Source organism: Lissotriton helveticus, chromosome 5_1, assembly GCF_964261635.1.
Source record: "Lissotriton helveticus chromosome 5_1, aLisHel1.1, whole genome shotgun sequence".
Classification (NCBI taxonomy): Eukaryota; Metazoa; Chordata; class Amphibia; order Caudata; family Salamandridae; genus Lissotriton; species Lissotriton helveticus.
This window is the reverse complement of record NC_136065.1, coordinates 831,030,925-831,051,720: the sequence shown is the minus strand read 5'-3', so window position 1 is coordinate 831,051,720 and position 20,796 is coordinate 831,030,925. Positions and strand designations below refer to the sequence as shown.

Genomic DNA, 20,796 nt, shown 5'->3' with positions numbered 1-20,796 from the left:
ACAACGTTAATCCCCATTTCACCTGGAGCCAGCCCTGGGCCTAGCCCTAATTTCTAACACAAATTACAGGTAAGATAAGCGTTTGGTGGGAGGTAGTATAATGGAGTATTATTTCGGAGTAGACAAGAGATTGACGGTTGTACCACTAAAGTCCTACGACTGTTCAGGAAAACAAAGTTACTGTTACACCCTCGCCCCCCACCCACCAGACTGAAAAGCAGTAAAAAACAGGTATGGTCAGATAAAGTTGAAAAATATATTTATTTAGCCCTAACAAAATAATCTCCCTCACCCACCCTAACCCCAACGATTGTCTCTGAAACGTCCCAAAACGATCCCAACTCCCAAATCCCACCCCCCAAAAGTCTATAAAAAAAGGGCAAGGGACACTCCACTACTGGAGGGTGCTGGTGCTGGTGCATGATGCGGCATGGGCATCATACTCCTTGCGGAGGGTGGCAAGCTCGGAGCGGAGGCCCTTAACCAGGTTCTTATACCTCAGGACCTCCTGCTCCAGGTTGGACATGCGGACTCGTAGGCGGCGTTGGCGGTCCTTGCAGCTCCTGTGGGGGGCAGCTGGTATTTCGGTTGCTTGGCGGTGGCGGTCGTCTTTCTTAGCCCGGCTCGGTCCCGCTGGCTTAGTCACGGAGGAGGATGCAGTGGTCACAGTCGAGGATGTTGCCCCGCTCGACTGCGTGTCCTCCTCCTCCTCCAGGGCCACCAGCCGCCGATATTCGGCGACTGTGGCCTCCAGCCTCCGTTGCCGGGCCAATCTAGCCTGCTCCCTCCTTGTTGTTGATTTGGAAGGAGCAACTATATGAAGAAAGAAAGACATAGTCTGTAACCAATGCTCCTTATTAATAACACAAAGTGATTGAGCCGAAAGTTGGGTCACAGAGTACAAGTAGCAAATTGAAAGCACAGTACATAACTATTGAGGACAGTATCTATGTAACCTCCCACTTCTGCATCCTTGCTCTAACAGTAGTGGTAGTTTAATGAACTAATTCTACGACCACTATGGACTTCCATTACAGTCGACTATGACAGTACACCAGTCTTATTCTTCTTCTTCTCTCTTGTTTAGGGAAATGGGTACGTTATCTTATGCAAGCCGGCAGAATGACATGGACACAGCACAGTGAACTTGCACCCGAGAAAAAAAGTTGCACACCATGATGAGTGAGACAGACTTGCGTTACTGTACCGGTCCAGTACATGCAGGTGGTGAAGCTATTACTTTTCTATTACGGGTGGCACTGAGAATACTCTGTTACAAGGGCTACTGCTTAATTAATTTACCTTTCACCCTACAGCGCAAATGAGTACTAGAAAAGGAAACTGAAGAAGCTAACTAATTTGATTATCTATCACTTCACATGGGACGTATTTAATGACAGATGAGATGACTTTAGGTGCTTTGCTTAATATTGAGTGAACAGTGATACACCCACACATGAATGACGTACTACAAGTAAACTAAAGTTATTAAGAGAGGTACGGAGTGTCCACCGTAATAACCAGATATATGCTGTGAATGCAAACGCAATACAAAGTACTGCTACTATTCATGGTAGTATTGGACACATTTACAATTTCTTTTCCTTGCCTTCCCTGCACTGGAACGGACGTGCGGGTGCGGTGGTACATGCTCTTCAAGGTAACACTTACTTCACCTGGCGACCATCTACTCTCTCTAGATACACATGTGCTATCTAAGAGTCAGAGAATCCCATGCTCCAGGCATCCATTCAGTCAAAGTATACGCACACATACAGTTTCTGTTTCACCCACCCAGGCTGCTGTCCTTCCACCCATCCTTGCTTCATCATTGACCCAGCCATGCACCATACCATATTCTTTCCTTCCCAGCCACCTCGGGGGCCAAGCAAACACATATCGTTCTTCTTTGCCAGCCATCATACAAGTTCGCGTCCCACTTACTTACACCCTTCTTTCGCTTTTCGTTCATCCCATCCATCACGTTCGTCTAAGAACTTATTGGGATTCTTCTCACCAAAAACTTCACAGCTAAGTCGAAGTACATTTCGAGGAGGCTACTACCTGGTTGATTTGTAATTGTAATACACCCGTGCAGAAAGCACACTATGCAGTCTTCAATCTCAATAAGTAAGGAATATATAGCTTACCTGTTTCCGCCACCACCGTTTGATCCCCCACAGGAACGTCCGCCAGCTCTTCTACCGCCGCCTCCTCCCCAGAGGCCTCCGAGTCCTGGTCCAACACAGCCACCTCCGCGCTGGCCCCGTCACCAGATGTTACACCTACAAAGTACATTTAAGAATGTTAGAATACACCACTCACTACTATATAATATTTGGCCTAGGAGAAATGTTAAAAAAACAGAATACAATGTAATAATTTGTGACTGTCTACTCCATAGTAAAAATGTCCCATTTTCCAGGGAAGGCTGTTGTCTTGCTGCACTTTTATGCACAACTGATGAATGCTTGCTTTTGATTTTTAACACGCACCACTTTTTCTCCTAACAGACAGAAGCTTGACTCCTGAGTCCTAAGAACACGACCAGGATCAAGTTCAAACCAGGTGAGAGTTCGGCTCGACCACAAGAAATGTGTCCAATTAATCGTCAGCACTAACCACTTTTCCGTTTACAGTTAAATAGTTTTATGACAAAGTAGATTTTAATAAATGTGTTTACTTTTAATAAAGCTTTTAAACTTAAATAGACTCTGTGGTTTTTGTTCCTCTAGACTAGAGTGGATGAGCTAAAGGTTTTGGAATTTTTGCAAGCATGAGTGCCTCTGACACTTCTTGACTGTGCTGTGACTCCGTACTACTCTCTTGTCCTGCGTACGATAATCTAGAGATCATTGGGGATCTATAATCGGTGACTTCGGGAGCTGAATGACTCTGCCACACTATCTAGTCAGTAAGGAGACAGTGCATAGAGGTATTGCTGAATATAATGGGAGTCCAATGGAATTGCCAAATGTCCAATCTTAGTTAGCTACACAGACAGACTAATAAGAATAGTCTAGTAATACCACAGGGAGTCATATTCGAGGCAGGATAAGAATTTATATCCAGTCTACAAGAAGATCAAAGACGATTTAGAAAAAATCGAATGAGGATGGGAACACTAGGAAAAAATAGGTACTGTTTATTAAAATGTAAACTTACTGGGGCCAGCAAAGGAGCCCTCGCCTGCCCGATCCTGGCCTGCATCCTCAGCACCCTCCTCCTGTGTCCTCTTGCCCTTGGGGGGAGCTGATGTACAACATGAAAGAAAGAAAAACCAGAAAACATGGATGAGATTTTTCAACCAAATCAAACATTTCAAAAGAACAATAACAACATATTTTGGAAAAATAGCAAATAGATAGACAACTATTCCACGGGATCTATCTCATGTGGTATACTACGTTATTCGTATTGCCTGATTTGCGGAACGTTGACTTAGAAAGTTCCTGTAACTCAATAAACAGACTACTACAGAGGTTTGCCTAGGCCTGGCACTGCAGGCAGCAGTGCGCAACACGTGACAGACAAAGTCCATCCTGCTTGCAGATCAGTGAATACTCAAACTATCAATCCACCCGCCACCACCGCCACTATTTCTTCTTATAGCCATGTGTCTAAAGGAAGGACTGGACTTCAGTCTGTTGGGGCTGATTTAGAAGTCCCTTGCGGAAGTTGCGGCTCATTTTCCTCCATTGTTGCGTGCCTTTTCTGACGCAGCGGCAGAACAAAAGAATCGCCATGGTGTTGGTGCGGCGTATATATTAAAAAAAAAACACATATGGGCATATGGGCGATGCATCACGTTGTAAAGCCCTGCGCCATCAGGGGGCGTTCCGGCGCAAGGGAGGGCGTACCTGCGCAGGAACGAATCCTAAAAGTGGCTGAGGGAAATCTACAAGATGTCAATCAGTCACTTTTAGGACAATGATGCATGACTCAAACCCTGCGCGCTTGAAGCCGACGTACGGCTTGATGCAGCATTGGGGAGATAGGGTACCCCAGAGCATTGCTGGAGCTGCGCCATCGTTGGCACGCAACTCCAGCAATGCGCTGCCTTTACGGCACAGATGCGTAAGGCTTCTGTGACGTTTTGGGCCAATGGGTGGTGGTGGCATGGCACACAATTACTGCCGCATCCCTGCTACTTTGCAGGGATGCGCCGGTAATTGAAAATATGACCCTTACTGTCTAGCATTACGCAGTTCTTTTCTTTACAGTACACTCATACATAATTTCTCAGGCCAATGAAATGCTTCTGAACACAACATACAAAACAAAGAAGCATAGTAGCAAGCAAGGCTACTGAGAAGGAGAGCAGTGCACCTGAAATGCATAGAAGATTTTGAAATATAATTTACCTCAATGTAATCGGCAGCATTATTGCTCTTGGTAAAGAACAAAGATTTGCAAATAACAGAGCAGGATAAAACAGAGTAGTAAATGTACTACTACTACTACTCACCAAGCCCGGGGACCTCTACGCCGAGCGCGTCCAGCAAGTCCCGCTCCCGGTCCATGACATCGGTCCAGCGGTGGGTGGCCTGGTTATATGTGCGCCGGACCCCAGAGATCTTGTACATGGCCCGGCACACCTTCTCCCACCGCTTGCGACGCTCCCGGATGCCATAGCCGGTCGCGATCTTGCCGCCTCCCAGGATCGTCTTGGGGAGGCGGCGCTGGACGTGGAAGATCAGTGCCGCCACTTCCTCCGCGCTGAAGATCTCCCTCGGGACCACTTGCTCCCCCCTTAAACGCCCGCACGGGAGCCGGGCACGGGGTGCGGGACCCTTCCCCTTCTCAGGGTGCTTCCCGGCTCCCTTCACCATGGTCTGGGCAGAAATAAACTTAAATGATAAAGAAGAAATAGAATAGTGAAGAAGAAAAGAAAAGAGTTTAAAAAAGTAGTTTAAAAGTAACTAAAAGCTGCAGAAAACACAAAAATATAGAGGTAGAAAAATAGAGGGATAGATAATAAGTAAAATTAGATCAAAAAAACTTCAAACAAGCAAAGGATGGCAGAGATTGAGAGAGGATAGAGAAAGCATGCCCAGAACCATAGCAATGAATGAGAAACAAGATGGCCGCGCCCGTTCACGACCGCGTGGGTAAGTTCGCGCGAGATTTTCCTTGCAAGTACGCGCGAAATTGTACTAGCGAGCAGCACACTTTGCGAGATTACACATAGCGGGCGGAAACGGAATTACGTCACGCCAACAAGATGGCCGCGCCCGTGTACGACCGATAGGGTAACTTGGCAAACGTATAGCTAGAAGCGCCTCGCGAACACGCGCAAGATCACGCGAACATACACGTCGCAAAAAAAACACTTTTGTATTCGCACGTATTCGCGGCTTCCGAAATCGATCTCGCACGGATTCGCGCCCCAAAAAACGCGCGAAATTGCAGAAAAAACGATTTTAGCTAAACTGAAAGCAATGAGCAGGTGCAAAAGTTCAAACTTAACATTAGTAACTTTCAAGGTAGTGCTTCCTGATGGGCCCCTCCAGAGTTTGCAACTATTCTATGACCCTGCTATGACCCAAACAGCAGGCTCATAGAATAGCTACAAGTAGACCATAAAGGTCCTGTGAAAAAAAAATTCACTGCAACAAAAAGCAAATTACAGATAAGGAAGGAAGCAGGTGCCAGCCAGACTGGAACGTTAAAAATTACTGACACATTAATGAAACACAAATTAATTGATGGCAGTTGAAGAAGGGCAGGTGTGCTTGCTTTTTTCAACCACCATAATCTACAGTGATAAATAAACCTAATAGGTGCCAGTGAGGATGTACCAGAGGGTGGCATGGGTGTCCCAGAGGGTGGCAGTGGTGAAACAGAGGGTGCTGTGAACCTGTGATGATAAACCAGACGTAGAAACAACATAGTCGCGGCCGTTGCGAGCCGAAAAGTAAGTTCGCAATTGCGAACTTGTCCCAAAATCGGCGCGAACACGCGCCAACACAAAAAACGGAAAAATCCGCAAATCCGCTAGAGTTCGCGGATCTTCGCGGATTGCGAATCCGTAAATCCGCAATTTCGCGTACGCGAGATCCGCTAGATCCGCCCATGCTAATCCAGGACCACATATGCAAACATATATTTTAACACTGTATGCATATTCATGTATTTTCATAGTCCTAAATCAATCAGAGTGGAAATTGTGCCAGTAGTGGCTGGGTATGGTTCTGCTCGGGCAACAGAATCCCTCAATACCAGTTGACAAGTGCAAACAGAGCCATGAGGCCATGCTTAATAAGAGCAAAGCAAGGCAAGTTTGCCCCATGGCACTGTTCACCGCCATGCGGAATGGGTCACTGACCACATAACTTAATGGACTCATGATTATAAGGAACAGGGTACAACTCTGTGTTCCAGCCCATGGACAATGGATAGGTCACCAGTTGCTATTTCTTTTTTCAGGTTGTAAGTTGCTTAGTCTTACTGGCTGAGAAAAACGTGCCCAAGCTCAGGGCAGTGCATGAGGCCATAGCAGCCACTGAACCAGGGATGCAAGCAGCTCGCTCACGTCCTCTGAGATAAACCATCTCCTCAGGTCAGCAGGTGGGGGTGCTGTTCCCTCTCAAGTACAGACATATATTGAAGTTCGGGTGATGCATGCAGTTTACATAAAAACACAAACAAATCGGGCGAGTAAGCACACAGGAAGGAACCCGACCCAGTTTACCCCAAACTTACCTCAGAAGACGAAATCAATGCAGTTTTCCTGGTTGCATGTGGGCAAAACTCTGAAACATAACATGCAAAACTCTGAAAAATAATAAAAAAATCGAGCAAGGCTGCGCCATTACACCTTCATCGAATTCCATTGCAGCTTCAGTGCAATGACGTCACTTCCGGCGCTACCGGATGTGCGTAGGGCTTGTGCGAATCAACCTGTGATTTATTCAGGTACCTGAATAAAGGTGAGTGAGAAGGAGTGGGTGGGAATTTGGAAATTAAAGCATTTAGACCATTACAAATCGTGCTTGTGACGGATGCAGTATATGAAAACTACAAAAATCAAATGCAAAACATACTGAGGCTATTTTGCCGAACTACAAGAGCATTGCACTTTCAATTGCATGGACCCGGGTTCGAGTCCCAGCGCCACACTGGTACTTGCTTTGTTAAAAATCAGATCGGGATGTTAAATATTTGTTCAATGCCTGTGTCTGCACTTATGTTCTCTTCCTCTGTAAGACCCAATGAAAGCTAAAGACTTGTGTTCCTAGCATGTGAGCAATGTTCCCTCTAATTTTTGTCCACTGCGTGCGGCAGTGTAAGATGTCTGTGCGCTGGAGACAAGTCTATGTGCACCAAGGATCCAATGAGGCATGCGATTGTTGCGCTCAGCTATGTATATCGGTAGCAATCAGCTTGCCAAACTTTTGTTTATAACAATAGCGAAAACAGGTGCAGTTCACACATACAGCTACATTTAATATGGTTTTGAGACAGTTTTGTAATATCGATACACTTAGTCATGACATGTATTGTTTACTCGAGTGGCACCTGCGTCACAGGTTTAGAAAAGGATAAGACCATTATAAGATGTTGCTGAAGGTAAAGAGGTGGCCTGGCGACAATGACCTGAAAGGGTTAGAGCTAGTTAATGCAACCTTTATGGGCCCAGAAGAGGGGGTTGAGGTAGGTGGTATTTGTTACAGCTTTTGATTAGAAAACATCCTCCAAAGCAATCCTAATGGCGAACAAGTCATAAGTGACTAACAAAGAGAGTGGTGGTCGGTCGTCTTACCTGCAAGAGTGTGGGCCACTCCTTGAAGCTCTGAATCATTAGGGTGATCATGGCCCAGTAGGAGTACAAGGTTTTGGCATGACGTCTGTTGTTTTTCTTCTGCTATACTTTCTCCTTCTTGACTTGCTACCCCCAATCCTCTTTCCCTTCAGCCCCTGAGCTCCCCTGACCAGGCTCTCCTTCATGGAATCCAGGACCTCCACGAGTGGTAGGTCTGTGGACTGCAAACTTCACATTATCTTCTCATTAAATATGTCTAGCAACAGTATCAGTGTCCCCTCACTCCTGGACAGACCCAGTATACTACTCCACTCAGTGGCATTGCTATCTGCTGATCCACCATGAAGCTGGAAGTGCAAGTGAAAGTAGGTTTCTCATCATGCTGGTAAAAACCAAATAGGGCAAAGTGTGTCTGTGATTTTGAACAATTTTGAGAACTGTTTGACTCTGGCTATCAAAGTCGAGTTCAAACAGGTACTGGCCTCAGACTGTGACAATGAGAAAATTTGCTTGGAATCCTTGAAGCTAAAATTGGGTGTCTCTAATCCACAGTCTGCATAAGACACAACATCTCCTTGTGAATTGATTGTGGGATGAAATCCTACAAGATGAGGAGTAGGGGCAAAAGTCGCTATGTAATGCATGGATAGTCATGAGAAGTTGCATTTTAAACAAGGTGAAAGTAAATGCAGTCCTTACAAGTGAGCAGCTGATTGTGACACTATAAAGACCACTACTCCTTCAACAAACCCCAGTAACAGTTACACTTCTTTTTGCTGAGCCCCTTTTAGAGACTACCCATTTTTTCATCCCATTAACCCCTTCGCTGCTAGGCCTTTTCCCCCTCCTGTGCTAAGGCTTTTTTTGGTGTTTTGGGGTAGTGCGCGCTTAGGCCCTTGTAACTTTTTGACCACATAAGGGATCCGCGCCAAATTTGCGTCCTTTTCTTCCAACATCATGGGGATTCTAAAGGCGCCCAGGGTTTGTGGATTCCCTTGGAGGGGTCCCAGAAATTAACCAAAATATAGTGTTTTTTTTGTTTTTTTCAGAAAAATGGGAAAAACGGGCTGCAAATGAAAGCCTCTGGCTTTTTCCCTGAAAATGGTATCAAAAAAGGGTTTGTGGGGCTGAATTCTCCATTTTCTCAGCTTTTAGGGAATGACAGTGTTTTGTCAGAGAACCGAAATTTTTCACTCAGTTTTGGCATTTTTCTGGGACATAGCCTATTTTTGCTATTTTTAGAGCTTTCCACCTCCTTCCAGTTAATGGTAGAAATGAGTTTGAAAGCAATAATGGATCCTGGAAAGCTTTACATTTTCGAAAAATAGACAAAATTCTGAATTCAGAAAGGGGTCATTTGTCTAAATCCATGAAGGTTTCGTTATAGAAACTAACAGTTAGATATTGGAATATTTGAAACTTTGTTGAAAACAACAGCCTTTTGTCTCAACGTTTTCACCTATAACTTTCTCTAATTTTGACAGCTCTTGGAAAGCAATATACCGTTACATCCGTTAGACCTTCCTGGTTGTGGGGATATATGGGACTTGTAGTTTCACCAAGAACCCGACGAACCCAGATCCAAAAACTGAGCAGCAACTTGCAATGGTATTTTTTCATTTACTGGGTATAGTGCACTTTGTCTTGGAAAATGTACACATGGAATAATCTGTATGAAAGACACCTATGTATGTATGAATTGGGTACAAATTATAGAGTTCAGAAACAGTATATAATTGCACATTTTCAAAGTTGGGAATACTCATACTAGCATGAGAATTATTGGTCATTTTTCATAAAGTTTTTTTTTCTACACAATATCTTTCATTCAAAGGGAGAAATGCAAGAAAGCTCAATTGGTAATAACAGTTGTTTTACAAATCTGAATTACCCCAAGTGTCCCGATAAAAACGGTACCTCACTTGTGTGGGTCGGCCTTGTGCCTGCGACAGGAAACGGCGCAAAATGCAACGTGGTCACACCTAAATTTTGCAGTTACAAATTGACCCTTTTTTGGCAAAGTGCCTACCTGTAGTTTTTGCACCCTAGTTCTTCCGGCACCTAGGGAAACCTAGCAAACCTATACATTTTTGAAAAGTAGACACCCAGGGGAATTCAGGATGGGATGACTCAACTGCCTACCCCCAGGTTTTGTTACCCAGAATCCCTTGCAAAGCTCAGATTTTGACAAAAAAAACACATTTTCCTCACATTTCTGTGGTGGAAAGTTCTGGAATCTGCGTGGATCAACAAATTTCCACCCACCCAGCATGCCCCCAGGTCTCCCGAAAAAAATGGTACCTCACTTGTGTGGGTCGGCCTTGTGCCTACGACGGGAAACGGCACAAAATGCAACGTGGTCGCTCCTCAATTTCCCAGTGAAATCTTAAGCTCTTTGGACAAAGAGACTACCTTTTGTTTTTGAGCCGTAGCTCAACCAGCACCTAGGAAAACCTAGCAAACCTATACATTTTTGAAAACTAGACACCCAGGGCAATTCAGGATGGGGTGACTCGTCTGCCTACCCCTAGGTTTTGTTACCCAGAATCCCTTGCAAACATAAATATTTGACCAAAAAAACACATTTTCCTCACATTTCTGTGGTGGAAAGTTCTGGAATCTGCGTGGATCAACAAATTTCCACCCACCCAGCGTGCCCCCAGGTCTCCCAAAAAAAAATGGTACCTCACTTGCGTGGGTAGGCATAGTGGCTGCGACATGAAACAGCGCAAAACGCAGCATGGTCGCACCTCAATTTCCCAGTGAAATTTAGCACGATTCGGACAAAAAGACTACCTTTTGTTTTTGCGCCGTAGCTCTGCCAGCACCTAGGGAAACCTAGCAACCCTATACATTTTAGAAAACTAGACACCCAGGGCAATTCAGGATGGGGTGACTCGTCTGCCTACCCCCAGGTTTTGTTACCCAGAATCCCTTTCAAACATAAAAATTTGACCAAAAAAACACATTTTCCTCACATTTCTGTGGTGGAAAGTTCTGGAATCTGCGTGGATCAACAAATTTCCACCCACCCAGCGTGCCCCCAGGTCTCCCGAAAAAAATGGTACCTCACTTGCGTGGGTAGGCATAGTGGCTGCGACATGAAACAGCGCAAAACGCAGCATGGTCGCACCTCAATTTCCCAGTGAAATTTAGCACGATTCGGACAAAAAGACTACCTTTTCTTTTTGTGCCGTAGCTCTGCCAGCACCTAGGGAAACCTAGCAACCCTATACATTTTAGAAAACTAGACACCCAGGGCAATTCAGGATGGGGTGACTCGTCTGCCTACCCCCAGGTTTTGTTACCCAGAATCCCTTTCAAACATAAAAATTTGACCAAAAAAACACATTTTCCTCACATTTCTGTGGTGGAAAGTTCTGGAATCTGCGTGGATCAACAAATTTCCACCCACCCAGCGTGCCCCCAGGTCTCCCGAAAAAAATGGTACCTCACTTGCGTGGGTAGGCATAGTGGCTGCGACATGAAACAGCGCAAAACGCAGCATGGTCGCACCTCAATTTCCCAGTGAAATTTTGCACGATTTGGACAAAAAGACTACCTTTTGTTTTTGCGCCGTAGCTCTGCCAGCACCTAGGGAAACCTAGCAAACCTATACATTTCTGAAAACTAGACACCCAGGGCAATTCAGGATGGGGTGACTCGTCTGCCTACCCCCAGGTTTTGTTACCCAGAATCCCTTTCAAACATAAAAATTTGACCAAAAAAACACATTTTCCTCACATTTCTGTGGTGGAAAGTTCTGGAATCTGCGTGGATCAACAAATTTCCATCCATCCAGTGTGCCCCCAGGTCTCCCGAAAAAAATGGTACCTCACTTGCGTGGGTAGGCATAGTGGCTGCGACATGAAACAGCGCAAAACGCAGCATGGTCGCACCTCAATTTCCCAGTGAAATTTAGCACGATTCAGACAAAAAGACTACCTTTTGTTTTTGTGCCGTAGCTCTGCCAGCACCTAGGGAAACCTAGCAAACCTATACATTTCTGAAAACTAGACACCCAGGGCAATTCAGGATGGGGTGACTCGTCTGCCTACCCCCAGGTTTTGTTACCCAGAATCCCTTTCAAACAAAAAAATTTGACCAAAAAAACACATTTTCCTCACATTTCTGTGGTGGAAAGTTCTGGAATCTGCGTGGATCAACAAATTTCCATCCACCCAGCATGCCCCCAGGTCTCCCAAAATAAATGGTACCTCACTTGCGTGGGTAGGCATAGTGGCTGCGACATGAAACAGCGCAAAACGCAGCATGGTCGCACCTCAATTTCCCAGTGAAATTTTGCACGATTCGGACAAAAAGACTACCTTTTGTTTTTGCGCCGTAGCTCTGCCAGCACCTAGGGAAACCTAGCAAACCTATACATTTCTGAAAACTAGACACCCAGGGCAATTCAGGATGGGGTCACTCGTCTGCCTACCCCCAGGTTTTGTTACCCAGAATCCCTTACAAACATAAAAATTTGACCAAAAAATCACATTTTCCTCACATTTCTGTGGTGGAAAGTTCTGGAATCTGCGTGGATCAACAAATTTCCACCCACCCAGCGTGCCCCCAGGTCTCCCGAAAAAAATGGTACCTCACTTGCGTGGGTAGGCATAGTGGCTGCGACATGAAACCGCGCAAAACGCAGCATGGTCGCACCTCAATTTCCCAGTGAAATTTAGCACGATTCGGACAAAAAGACTACCTTTTATTTTTACGCCGTAGCTCTGCCAGCACCTAGGGAAACCTAGCAAAACTATACATTTCTGAAAACTAGACACCCAGGGCAATTCAGGATGGGGTGACTCGTCTGCCTACCCCCAGGTTTTGTTACCCAGAATCCCTTTCAAACATAAAAATTTGACCAAAAAAACACATTTTCCTCACATTTCTGTGGTGGAAAGTTCTGGAATCTGCGTGGATCAACAAATTTCCACCCACCCAGCGTGCCCCCAGGTCTCCCGAAAAAAATGGTACCTCACTTGCGTGGGTAGGCATAGTGGCTGCGACATGAAACCGCGCAAAACACAGCATGGTCGCACCTCAATTTCCCAGTGAAATTTAGCACGATTCGGACAAAAAGACTACCTTTTGTTTTTGCGCCGTAGCTCTGCCAGCACCAAGGGAAACCTAGCAACCCTATACATTTTTGAAAACTAGACAACCAGAGCAATTGAGGATGGGGTGACTCGTCTGCCTACCCCCACGTTTTGTTACCCAGAATCCCTTTCAAACAAAAAAATTTGACCAAAAAAACACATTTTCCTCACATTTCTGTGGTGGAAAGTTCTGGAATCTGCGTGGATCAACAAATTTCCACCCACCCAGCGTGCCCCCAGGTCTCCCGAAAAAAATGGTACCTCACTTGCGTGGGTAGGCATAGTGGCTGCGACATGAAACAGCGCAAAACGCAGCATGGTCGCACCTCAATTTCCCAGTGAAATTTTGCACGATTTGGACAAAAAGACTACCTTTTGTTTTTGCGCCGTAGCTCTGCCAGCACCTAGGGAAACCTAGCAAACCTATACATTTCTGAAAACTAGACACCCAGGGCAATTCAGGATGGGGTGACTCGTCTGCCTACCCCCAGGTTTTGTTACCCAGAATCCCTTTCAAACATAAAAATTTGACCAAAAAAACACATTTTCCTCACATTTCTGTGGTGGAAAGTTCTGGAATCTGCGTGGATCAACAAATTTCCATCCATCCAGTGTGCCCCCAGGTCTCCCGAAAAAAAATGGTACCTCACTTGCGTGGGTAGGCATAGTGGCTGCGACATGAAACAGCGCAAAACGCAGCATGGTCGCACCTCAATTTCCCAGTGAAATTTAGCACGATTCAGACAAAAAGACTACCTTTTGTTTTTGTGCCGTAGCTCTGCCAGCACCTAGGGAAACCTAGCAAACCTATACATTTCTGAAAACTAGACACCCAGGGCAATTCAGGATGGGGTGACTCGTCTGCCTACCCCCAGGTTTTGTTACCCAGAATCCCTTTCAAACAAAAAAATTTGACCAAAAAAACACATTTTCCTCACATTTCTGTGGTGGAAAGTTCTGGAATCTGCGTGGATCAACAAATTTCCATCCACCCAGCATGCCCCCAGGTCTCCCAAAATAAATGGTACCTCACTTGCGTGGGTAGGCATAGTGGCTGCGACATGAAACAGCGCAAAACGCAGCATGGTCGCACCTCAATTTCCCAGTGAAATTTTGCACGATTCGGACAAAAAGACTACCTTTTGTTTTTGCGCCGTAGCTCTGCAGCACCTAGGGAAACCTAGCAAACCTATACATTTCTGAAAACTAGACACCAAGGGCAATTCAGGATGGGGTCACTCGTCTGCCTACCCCCAGGTTTTGTTACCCAGAATCCCTTACAAACATAAAAATTTGACCAAAAAATCACATTTTCCTCACATTTCTGTGGTGGAAAGTTCTGGAATCTGCGTGGATCAACAAATTTCCACCCACCCAGCGTGCCCCCAGGTCTCCCGAAAAAAATGGTACCTCACTTGCGTGGGTAGGCATAGTGGCTGCGACATGAAACCGCGCAAAACGCAGCATGGTCGCACCTCAATTTCCCAGTGAAATTTAGCACGATTCGGACAAAAAGACTACCTTTTGTTTTTACGCCGTAGCTCTGCCAGCACCTAGGGAAACCTAGCAAAACTATACATTTCTGAAAACTAGACACCCAGGGCAATTCAGGATGGGGTGACTCGTCTGCCTACCCCCAGGTTTTGTTACCCAGAATCCCTTACAAACATAAAAATGTGACCAAAAAAACACATTTTCCTCACATTTCTGTGGTGGAAAGTTCTGGAATCTGCGTGGATCAACAAAATTCCACCCACCCAGCGTGCCCCCAGGTCTCCCAAAAAAAATGGTACCTCACTTGCGTGGGTAGGCATAGTGGCTGCGACATGAAACCGCGCAAAACGCAGCATGGTCGCACCTCAATTTCCCAGTGAAATTTAGCACGATTCGGACAAAAAGACTACCTTTTGTTTTTACGCCGTAGCTCTGCCAGCACCTAGGGAAAACTAGCAAACCTATACATTTCTGAAAACTAGACACCCAGGGCAATTCAGGATGGGGTGACTCGTCTGCCTACCCCCAGGTTTTGTTACCCAGAATCCCTTGAAAACATAAATATTTGACCAAAAAAACACATTTTCCTCACATTTCTGTGGTGGAAAGTTCTGGAATCTGCGTGGATCAACAAATTTCCACTCACCCAGCGTGCCCCCAGGTCTCCCGAAAAAAATGGTACCTCACTTGCGTGGGTAGGCATAGTGGCTGCGACATGAAACAGCGCAAAACGCAGCATGGTCGCACCTCAATTTCCCAGTGAAATTTAGCACGATTTGGACAAAAAGACTACCTTTTGTTTTTGCGCCGTAGCTCTGCCAGCACCTAGGGAAACCTAGCAAACCTATACATTTTTGAAAACTAGACACCCAGGGGAATTCAGGATGGGGTGACTCGTCTGCCTACCCCCAGGTTTTGTTACCCAGAATCCCTTGAAAACATAAAAATGTGACCAAAAAAACACATTTTCCTCACATTTCTGTGGTGGAAAGTTCTGGAATCTGCGTGGATCAACAAATTTCCACTCACCCAGCGTGCCCCCAGGTCTCCCGAAAAAAACGGTACCTCACTTGCGTGGGTAGACATAGTGGCTGCAACAGGAAACGGTTCAAATCGTACGGTGGTGAATTTACATTACCTTATTGCAAAACTACCTTGATTTTGGGGGGGGGGATCTGAATTTGAGGCCCGGGGCTCGGTGGTATTCTTTGCAAAGTAGCAAACCCAAACAGTTCTGAAAACTAGACACCCGGGGGAGTCCAGGGAGGTATGGCATGCATGGGTCCCCCAATGTTTTCCTACCCAGAACTCTCTGCAAACCTTTAAAATTAGGTAAAAATTGCACTTTTCCAAACTTTTTGGCGTGGGATCGCCGTGCCGGCAAAAAAGTCGTACCACCCTGCGTTCCCCTTGTTCTCCCGAGTAAAAGGATACCTCACTTGTGTGGGTGCCCCAAAGCAGAACACCCCAAAAATGAATTTTGAAAAAAGTAGTTTTTACTCATATTTACGTTTTACAAATTAAGCACCCCAGCCTAAGTCACTTGCCTTTGGCCCACCCACACAAGTGAGGTATCATTTTACTCGGGAGAACAAGGGAAACGCTGGGTGGTAGGACATTTGTTCCGGCAGCGAGATCCCACCCAAAAAAGTATGGAAAAGTTGGTTTTTGGACCAAAATTTCAGGTTTGCAGGGGTTTCTGGGTAGGAAAACATTGGGGGACCCACGCATGCCATACCACCCTGGACTCCCCCGGGTGTCTAGTTCTCAGAACTGTTTGGGTTTGGTAGTTTCCAAAGATGCCTGCCAAGCCCCGGGCCAAAAGCTCAGGTGACCCCCTCAAAAAATAAGATTATTTGGCTAAAGGTAATGTTTTCGTCTCCACAGTATGAATTGGGCCTTTTCCTAAAGCAGCCGCTATGCCTACCCACGCAAGTGAGGTACCATTTTTATCGGGAGACCTTGGGGAACGCTGGGTGGGAGGTAATTTGTGTGAGCCCAGTGATGCCACGCTTTCCCACACTAAAACGTGTGAAAAGAAATGATTTTTTCCAAGCAAAAAATGAGGTTTGCAAGGGATTCTGGGTAAAGGAACGTTGGAGGATCCACGCAAGCCATACCTCCTTGGAAGCCCCCGGGTGTCTACTTTTCAGAAATGTGTGGGTTTGGTAGGTTTCCCTAGATGGCTGTCTCGCACGGGGCCAAAAACCCGGGTAACCCCTCTTGCAAAAGCTGGTGGACATGAATTCTCCAGCTTTTGCAAGAGGGGTTACCTGGGTTTCTGGCCCCGTGCGAGACAGCCATCTAGGGAAACCTACCAAACCCACACATTTCTGAAAAGTAGATACCCGGGGGAGTCCAGGGAGGTATGGCATGCGTGGGTCCCCCAATGTTTTCCTACCCAGAACTCCTTGAAAACATAAAAATGTGACCAAAAAAACACATTTTCCTCACATTTCTGTGGTGGAAAGTTCTGGAATCTGCGTGGATCAACAAATTTCCACTCACCCAGCGTGCCCCCAGGTCTCCCGAAAAAAACGGTACCTCACTTGCGTGGGTAGACATAGTGGCTGCAACAGGAAACGGTTCAAATCGTACGGTGGTGAATTTACATTACCTTATTGCAAAACTACCTTGATTTTGGGGGGGGGAATCTGAATTTGTGGCCCGGGGCTCGGTGGTATTCTTTGCAAAGTAGCAAACCCAAACAGTTCTGAAAACTAGACACCCGGGGGAGTCCAGGGAGGTATGGCATGCATGGTTCCCCCAATGTTTTCCTACCCAGAACTCTCTGCAAACCTTAAAATTAGGTAAAAATTGCACTTTTCCAACCTTTTTGGCGTGGGATCGCCGTGCCGGCAAAAAAGTCGTACCACCCTGCGTTCCCCTTGTTCTCCCGAGTAAAAGGATACCTCACTTGTGTGGGTGCCCCAAAGCAGAACACCCCAAAAATGAATTTTGAAAAAAGTAGTTTTTACTCATATTTACGTTTTACAAATTAAGCACCCCAGCCTAAGTCACTTGCCTTTGGCCCACCCACACAAGTGAGGTATCATTTTACTCGGGAGAACAAGGGAAACGCTGGGTGGTAGGACATTTGTTCCGGCAGCGAGATCCCACCCAAAAAAGTATGGAAAAGTTGGTTTTTGGACCAAAATTGCAGGTTTGCAGGGGTTTCTGGGTAGGAAAACATTGGGGGACCCACGCATGCCATACCACCCTGGACTCCCCCGGGTGTCTAGTTCTCAGAACTGTTTGGGTTTGGTAGTTTCCAAAGATGCCTGCCAAGCCCCGGGCCAAAAGCTCAGGTGACCCCCTCAAAAAATAAGATTATTTGGCTAAAGGTAATGTTTTCGTCTCCACAGTATGAATTGGGCCTTTTCCTAAAGCAGCCGCTATGCCTACCCACGCAAGTGAGGTACCATTTTTATCGGGAGACCTTGGGGAACGCTGGGTGGGAGGTAATTTGTGTGAGCCCAGTGATGCCATGCTTTCCCACACTAAAACGTGTGAAAAAAAATGATTTTTTCCAAGCAAAAAATGAGGTTTGCAAGGGATTCTGGGTAAAGGAACGTTGGAGGATCCACGCAAGCCATACCTCCTTGGGAGCCCCCGGGTGTCTACTTTTCAGAAATGTGTGGGTTTGGTAGGTTTCCCTAGATGGCTGTTTCGCACGGGGCCAAAAACCCGGGTAACCCCTCTTGCAAAAGCTGGTGGACATGAATTCTCCAGCTTTTGCAAGAGGGGTTACCTGGGTTTCTGGCCCCGTGCGAGACAGCCATCTAGGGAAACCTACCAAACCCACACATTTCTGAAAAGTAGACACCCGGGGGAGTCCAGGGAGGTATGGCATGCGTGGGTCCCCCAATGTTTTCCTACCCAGAACTCCTTGAAAACATAAAAATGTGACCAAAAAAACAAATTTTCCTCACATTTCTGTGGTGGAAAGTTCTGGAATCTGCGTGGATCAACAAATTTCCACTCACCCAGCGTGCCCCCAGGTCTCCCGAAAAAAACGGTACCTCACTTGCGTGGGTAGACATAGTGGCTGCAACAGGAAACGGTTCAAATCGTACGGTGCTGAATTTACATTACCTTATTGCAAAACTACCTTGATTTTGGGGGGGGGGGATCTGAATTTGTGGCCCGGGGCTCGGTGGTATTCTTTGCAAAGTAGCAAACCCAAACAGTTCTGAAAACTAGACACCCGGGGGAGTCCAGGGAGGTATGGCATGCATGGGTCCCCCAATGTTTTCCTACCCAGAACTCTCTGCAAACCTTAAAATTAGGTAAAAATTGCACTTTTCCAAAAATTTTGCCATGGGATCGCCGTGCCGGCAAAAATGTCCTACCACCCAGCGTTCCCCTTGTTCTCCCGAGTAAAAGGGTACCTCACCTTAACAGAGTTACTCAAAAGTCAAACATTCAAGCACGGCTATCTATTCCTCAAAGACACACACATACAGGTTGGATTTGGCACGAGGGCGAGTGATGGTTCAGTATATAAAATTTTATTAACAAGATATTTAAAAAAAAATGAAATGCTCTGTCAATAAATAAATGCATAAAAACCGAACCAGTGACTCGCAACTCGTGAGCTGTAAAGCCACGACAAGGCACCAACCGTTTTACAGGCCATTCACGCACCTTTCATACCTGATACAAACAAGACCACTGACACCATCTGGAATAAAAGCAACACATTACAACAATCACAATAAGGGACAAGGTACACCCTAATGCAGAAAGAGAAAAAAAACAATTATTACTGCACACCCATCTAATCCGCAAGCACACACACATACTGGTTGGATTTGGCACGAGGGTGAGTGATGATTCAGTACATACAATTGTATACGCAAGTAATTTCACAAAAATGAAATACACTGTGTATAATTGCAAGTATGATAAACTGAACCACTGACTCACAGCTCGTGAGCTGTAAAGCCACGTCAAGGCACCAACCTCTTTACAGGCCATTCATACACCTTTCGTACGTGTGACACATTCAAAACATTCACACCGCCAGCCGCGGACCCATCACATTTCAACACTCACACCAGCAAACAGCGCCATTCAAGGGCCCATCACTTTCACACGCCCACATTTCTGACACTGGAACTACACAAATTGATGGACTGTGTGGAGTGTCACTCAACAAGCAGTGTGTGCAGTGACCAACAGAAAGTAACTACTCACACACCGCCAGCCGAGCGCCAGTCCACCCACACCACCAGCCAAGCACCAGACCATGCACACCGCCAGCCAAACACTCAGTGCACACCACCAGCCAAGCGCCTCTCCACGCACACCGCCAGCCAAGCACCACTCCGTGCACAGACAGCTAAACACCGCTCCACGCACACCCTCCAGCCAAGTACCACTCCACAAACACCACCAGCCAAGCGCCACTCCACACACACTGCCAGCCAAGCACCATTCCACACACACTGCCAGCCAAGCACCACTCCACACACACCGCCAGCCAAGCACCACTCCACACACACCGCCAGCCAAGCACCACTCCACACACACCGCCAGCCAAGCACCACTCCACACACACCGCCAGCCAAGCACCACTCCACACACACCATCAGCCAAACACCACTCCATGCACAGACAGCCAAGTACCACTCCACGAACACCACCAGCCAAGCGCCACTCCACACACACCGCCAGCAAAGCACCACTCCGTGCACAGACAGCCAAGTACCACTCCACGCACACCACCAGCCAAGCGCAACTCCACACACACCACCAGCCAAGCACCAGCCGGCACACACCACAAACACATTTAGAATTCTTTTTTTGAAAATAACACTAAACAAATGGAAATACCTACAAATCAGGTAACACAAATTCTTAAAATAAAAACTTTGCACTAATGCCAATCCTTGAAACAAACTAAAAATGTTTTACAGAATGCAGACCAGGCAATTCACTTTACAGCTCATTCAAACTCCCAATAGTTCTTTTGCGTGTGGTACGATTTAAAACAAGCTGACATACACAATGCAGGCTTAGAAGGACAGTCAGGACAGTATATACGAGACTCCTTCCGCACGCCTCTTCGCCAACAGACTCTGCATCTTCTAGTCGGAAAGTCTCTAGCAGTAGTGGAAGGAATAGATTCAGGAAAGTGGCGATCTTGCAATCTAGCCACTTCCTCCACCACTCCAAATCTAGGAACACTTGCCTGCTGCACAAGTACAAGGCTGCCTATTATAGACTCCTGAAACTTAAGAAAAGTCATCTTCGTCTCAGGACAAGACTTCTGGTACACAACGAAAGCATTAAATGATGCCAAGTGGAACAGATGGATAGCCAACTTCTTGTACCAAACGTAAGCCTTTCGAAGAGCAGCATAAGGTTCCAACCTCTGATCTACTCTGTCAACACCACCCATGAACTTATTGTAAGCTGGAATGCACA

At 46.2% G+C, this 20,796-nt stretch overlaps 1 long non-coding RNA gene across 1 annotated transcript in view; it reads right to left on the bottom strand.

The window, feature by feature from the left end:
* The window catches only part of LOC144753389 (uncharacterized), a 205,701-nt gene that overhangs the window by 59,169 nt on the left and 125,736 nt on the right, over positions 1–20,796 (bottom strand). The window lies entirely within an intron of this gene.